Source organism: Lonchura striata, chromosome 7 (genome assembly GCF_046129695.1).
Source record: "Lonchura striata isolate bLonStr1 chromosome 7, bLonStr1.mat, whole genome shotgun sequence".
Taxonomy (NCBI): Eukaryota; Metazoa; Chordata; class Aves; order Passeriformes; family Estrildidae; genus Lonchura; species Lonchura striata.
The window spans coordinates 6,264,751-6,271,012 of NC_134609.1; the positions used below are offsets into that span (position 1 = coordinate 6,264,751).

Below are 6,262 nucleotides of genomic sequence, written 5' to 3' on the forward strand. Positions count from 1 at the left end.
TCATGACTTTTCCCAGCTCCAGTTTGCATTTGCCCTCTAACTACTGGGAGGAGTCCTGCTTTGTCTATAAAAAGCTGCACTTTGCCAAACAGTGTAGCAGAACCGAATTTAGGGATTTACTCACCCGTCTCATCCACGGAGAGAGGACTGAGCGCAGCCATGTTTGGGATCGGGAAGAAGCTCGCTGGGGAAGCTGTGCAACAAGCTGAAAGTGCTGCACAAGTTGCAGGTAAATAGAAATTGCTCCTTTCCCTGCTCCTGTGCCTTGGGTGTTAAAGTATTTGCTTTGTTCCCGCCCCTGCTGGTGGGAGAAAATCTGCCCCTGGGGCGTGAATTCTATAGATGCTGCCCTTAAGGGTGAGGTCAGGCATCCTGTAACCTCCAAGCCCTCTAATACTATAGTAAGTGAAGGTCCGATATTAACTGCTGGGTTTCCAACAACTTTTCCTATTCTGGCTCATAGTGCGTGGGTACCTAGATGATGCATTGATGACAGGACAGCAGAAAGCTGACAGTGGAGGTGAGGCTGCTTATTTAGGGCTTTGCTTCCTAGTATGACCAACCAGGACAAATATGAGTTCTGTAGCAGCTCTGAGAGCTCTGACCCACTTGGTGCTGCCCAGAGAGGTGTCCTGATGTCAGTGCTCCAGCACTGCAGTCACACACCCCACCACGAGCACAAGTGCAGCTGCAGGGGCTCAGGGCATGAGCCAAGTTCACTCCTGCAGAGAGTTTTGCTGAACTGGCCCTGAAGTTAAATAACCATTGTTAGTGGAGCTTTAACATGGAGACCTGCACTGCTGAGATTCCTGAAGCGTTTGTGCTTAGTATGTGAGCACTGGAAACTGTTTCATATTTCTTTACAGGACATTTAGTTAAACTCTTGAAACCAGTTATTTTGCTGTGACTTCAAATGCTATAGAAATATTACTTGTGGGCTATGTGCCCAATGAAACAAGTGGGAAGCCTGGTACTTATTCACCATGACTTGGTTCACTTTGCTAGGAAGATGAAAGATGAATAATCCCACAGCCACTTTCTTTTCCGAATAATTTAGATTTATTCTTAATTCAGCTACTTTTATGCTGAAGCAAGCATGAAAAAAAAACCACCAGGATGTGGGCAATTGTAAGGGAGCCATCAATTTTTCAAATGAAGATTTCTTTCTGATTTGGCCATAGAGTTGTCCTAGAAATACATATTTTGTGGCAGCTTTTTGATGTTCCTAATTTCTTTAACATGGGGAAAACATCTACTGCTTCCTATGCTGCAAGACAATATGGATGTTATAGAAGGGACATTTGTCATCTTCAGAGGAGCTGAGTACTAATCTCAATCAGCTGGTGGAACTAAGTGTTTAGGAGTCAACAGACTCTAAGAGCAAAGTTTATAAATAGTAGCTGCAGTCCTTCACCCTCTGTCCCAAGCACTTGAAGCTGAACCTGCTCTTTGGATATCATCTGTCTGAAGCCCTTTGCCTGAACGCTGCCTATATCTTCCCAGCAAGTCCTGCACTGCTGCATGGCTCTTCCATTTCGAGATGGATTCTGGAACCAACAGAGGGGGGTCCCAGGCACTGGGCTTGACTTTGGATACTTCTGTGCAATCTGCACATACCTTGAGGTCAGGCAGTAAATACACAGCACATGATGCTGAATTCATCACACCACTGTTAGTACTGCACTGACTGGAAGGATTCTAGAGGTACCCTCTAAACCCCCATTTAAATGAAAATAAAGGGGGATTCATGCCAGTTTTCAAGTAAAGAAAGACTGTCTACCTTGTTTCTGAACTACCAGCATGTGCCCCAAAGGCACAGTCCCATGAGCCATTGCCAAGTACAGAGTGGCACAACTGAGCTTTGCAAGTATCTAAAATTAGCACCTATTCCACAAGTCCTGAAGGGAGTTACAAACTTGGCTGTGACCCAAGACTGCTATGGGAAGCATTTTTCTTAGCTGCACCTTATGAGCAGTGAACATCATTCGCATTAGGAAACTGCAGCAAAAGATGGCATGTAATGATAATTAGCATGTCTTTTAAGCAGTCCTAAATGTCCTACAAGCTCCAGGTGAAATAGGTCACTGGTTTTACAAAACACTTAATAAAACCACTGTTGAAGAGACATTCAGTGCAAGCCTGGAGACCTTTGAAGTTTTAGACACTCCCAGTCCCCTTAAACATCTTTTCTTACCTCAGCATTTCTCCCTCCTGCCACTTCCATGAGGAATGTCTTGCTCAGTCAGCCACCCCCTCAGTATCTGTAGTGCAGAAGACATCTATGATGTTTTTTAAAAAGTAGTAATTGGAGCCAGGGGTAATAAAATAAATACAGGTCCAATGCAAGGCCATTTACCTCAAACTTCTGACTCTGCTAAGCAAGACTTCTCTGATCACAGCTTTTGGAAGCTGATCATCCAATTATTTACCACTGTTTTCTAGGCTGCGGGCCTTTAAGACAATACCTTCTCTTGCTCTTCATTTTTCAGTATGTCTCTTCTATTGAACTTTTCCATGCCTTTAAAAATACTCTAGTCTCTTACAGAATACATTTTCTTTAGGTACAAGAGAAAGTAGTAGACAAATAATTTTTGATGTGCTGCTCATACAGCATGCCAGTTCAGAAAGTGAGCACCAGTTTATGCAGTTGGTAAAAGAATATCTGCCAATCAAACTGCCCTCAGCAGATCCTAGCCAGGCTAAATAAAAGGAAGGTTTTATTGCACCTAATTCTCTACTAGGGTTTGTTTCTTGACAGTCTAGGTCCCCCACATTAACATCCATAATCTTCATCTATACCAAGATACATGGATACTGTGGGGAACTGCAACTAGAGTCTTAATAGCACCTCTACTGCTAATTCAGGATGCCCATCCTTATGGAATAATTATTCATCTTCTAGCCCTGAAACATTTAGGGAACCCTTTGAAAATGTGACTGTTGAAATTAGGGGAAGGGCAAAGACTGCTTAATTGACATATTTTTTTCTCTTAACTGCAGTTGACACTGTGAACCAGACTGTGCAGCAAGCAGCAGAACAGGCTAAGGCTGCTGGTCAGAAAGGTATGGTAATGTTTGTGTTTATTTCAAAATGTCATGACCCAGACAGGGTCCTCAACCCTACCTTGCTCCTTGTCCCACACCTGGTGGGAAAGGGGCAGCTATTGCAATGATGCTACAGTTACCTTTGTTTTTTCTCTTTTAAAAGCACTTGATGAAGTCTACAAAGTCGCTGAAACTGGTGAAAAAGCTGTAAAAAATGTAGCAAACCAAGCAACTTCATGGGGCAAAAGCTTTGGACAATAAAGATCAAAATGTGTCATTACTGAAATTTTTGTAAACAAGTTGCTACTATATATACTCTTCAATAAAGACAGTACTTACTCTGCCTGGCTTGCATGTATTCCTTTGGTTACACATAGAAAAACACATTTGCAATCACTGGTCTAGAAATACTGGATTACTGCACAGAGCAGGCAGCTAGAGCTGTGCCAAGCTACTAATGCAAAGATGTTTTTTTGTTTGGTTTTTTTTTTTTTTGTTTTGTTTTTGTTTTTTTTTTTTTTTTTTTTTGTGGGGTAAGGGCTGGCTTAAAGTGGGCAGCATGTAAAATCAAGCACGTGAGAGCTGGTCTCCCATTTGTCACTGAGCCTAAGCCCTGATTGTGTGTGTGGCCACAAAGTCTCACAAGCTGAGCACCAAACAGCCCTCTCCAGACAAGGTAAGAACTGCTGTGCCTCTGACTGTGTTTGTTCTGATCTCATTGGTAAAATCACAGTTAGCTGCTGTGTTGAGGAAGGCTCAAGCATGTTTGAGGCCTATGTGACCACTGTACAGCAGCACTGTGACACTTGGAGCCAATGCCAGCAGCAGGAGGCTGCAGTACCTGCTCAGGGCTGAGCTGGGTCACTGGGGCCACTCCAGCAGCTCTGCACAGCAGGCAATGCAGCCGTGCTGTGCCACACAGGAGGCACTGACCATGTCTGCAGGGCTCCTCTTAAGCCCACACAGGACAGCAGCTGAAAGAATCAGAACCAGGTAATTTTGACTAATGCATCAACAACCAGAAAAAAACCTCAAAAGCCAAGAGCACTCTGTTGTGCATATGAACTTGGAATGAGATATTAGAATCTGATTATACAGACTTCTCAATTAATAACAGAATAATTTAGAGGTTACTTACCCAGCAGCTTGAATCACAGCAAGAATTTTCATTGCTTTGATGCTTCTTTCTGATGGTGACAGTTGACACCAATGAAAATGTGGTGTAGTACTGAGTTCTTTGCTGGGATAAAGAAATGATTGTTCTGCTTGCTCTTCTGTGTAATAGAAACATTTTGCATTTAGTAGTTTGCAGATGGCATGTGACCCTGAACACTGTGGTTGTCATCCTTATGGGAATTCACTTGCAGCCTTAGAGTACTTGCTGAGCTGCTATTCAACACAAACAAACACTCCATAAGGATGTGCTTTGCTCTATGTAGTAGGTGTGGTCCAAAGCAGTTACAAATCTGTGTTCTGATCTAACTTCAGGTCCTGACTGGCTCCCTGCCAAACAGTACAGCGAGTTTCTTAGTAAATGTCTAGTGGCATACAAGTGAATACAAGCAGTGATAAGGTTATTAGCTGGCAGGTAAGACTTGTGTGAGTGTACATTGTATGTAAGGAGAGTCCAACACCTAACTGAAGTTAGTTTTAGTAAAAATACCCCAGTATTTATAACATGCATCCCAGAGAGTGATTGCTTTCTTCGGCTGTTTCTTGGGCTGGGAAAAGATTAGAACTGCTTTGTACCCAAGCCTCTGAAATCACATTAACTCGTAGAAACTGTACAAAATTTTGCTACTTTCTTCTCTGTGTTGTTGTTGCTGGGTGATGAAAATTGTGCACAAATTGTGATAAGGAACATGCAACTTTTTTTCTTAACTGTGTTAACATTAGGAGTGAGGCCAACAATGCTCAGAACCGGTGTGAGATTATTTCAGAGCAGGCTATTGCAAGAAGTCTGGGATCACTGATAAGGATTGGTTCTTGTATTTAGCTACAAAGGGCAAATCAGCTGATGTGCTCTCAAGCCAGCCTCCTTTGTCACCTTAAGAATCTCAACTCTTGGATTGAAAGTACCTTAAGTTGTTGTAACACCTGCCCTTGAATATGCTTAGATTCATGTCTCCAACACTGACTCTGTTTAACAAGAGGTCAGTAAGTACTGCAATCGGGCTGCTGAGTAGAGCTCCAGTGAACCCTAAGGGCTCATCTCTGGGTTTTGTAAAATCATGGCAAGTGTTAGGTCTGCTTTTTTTCCCAAGATATCCCCGGAAAAGAAATGGTAATGTGTGTGTACACAAGAATAGAGGATGCTAATGTACCAGATAATACTGGCATGGTGCAGCATTTTGCTTTTTTTCCTTCCAAGTTGGTAGGAGGTAGAAGTTATCCCAGTTAGCTATTTATGCCAGCTTTCTGTATGCTCCAGCACTGAAAGGGTCCCATTTTTCAAATCTGCTCTGCTAAACTAGGGCTGCTTTAGAAAAAATGAAGCAGGAGAGAGAGAACAACAGAGTAAGAATTTTGTTTTAAATTAATTTGCTGCCAGATAATGCAACTCTACTTTTAAGATTATTTCTAGTTTTTGTAATACAACTGTTTATTTGTGAGCTTTTAGCCTCTGAGTTTTGGTTACAATTTGTCAGAGCTGAGCTGTTAAAATCATAATTTTGTTTTACATTATTATAATGGTTTATATAAAAATGGCACCGAATATGATCCAGGATACAGATCTTGTGTTTAGAGATCCATACCTTGATCACAATAATTCTCAAGCTCTAAGGATTCATGTTTTTTTAAATAGTATCAGTGTGTATATAGATATATAGATATATATATATATATGCAGCACTTATTTTATCTGCAGTACTTTTACAACCCTAGATGGCAGCATGTGTGGCAGAGTAAGCCACCAAATAAATTCCTCACACAGGTTTATTGCTCCATACTAACTACTAAATAGTTCTTCACACAAATTTTAAAGGATAAGTTAAAAAGACATGAAATTATTTAGTAAATATATGAAACTTCAAAATCTTGCTGAGAGGCAAGTTCAAGAGACTAAGACCTGTATTAGTGAGCCCCTTAAGATAATTCAGGGACAGTATCTTAGTAGTGGTGAGGTAATGAATTGACATGTGTGCTGTGAAGAGATGCAGGTTGCAGCTACAGAAAGCTATTGCATGAAATAGAAAACAGTAATACACCAGCATCG

The 6,262-nt window shown here is 41.6% G+C and overlaps 1 long non-coding RNA gene across 1 annotated transcript; it reads left to right on the forward strand.

Moving 5' to 3' along the window:
* LOC144246599 (uncharacterized) lies at window positions 1–3,389 on the forward strand. Its single transcript, XR_013340254.1, has 3 exons — window positions 1–229; window positions 3,001–3,063; window positions 3,209–3,389. It is a non-coding gene; the product is annotated as an uncharacterized LOC144246599 (long non-coding RNA).
* The last annotated feature ends 2,873 nt before the right edge of the window (window positions 3,390–6,262 follow it).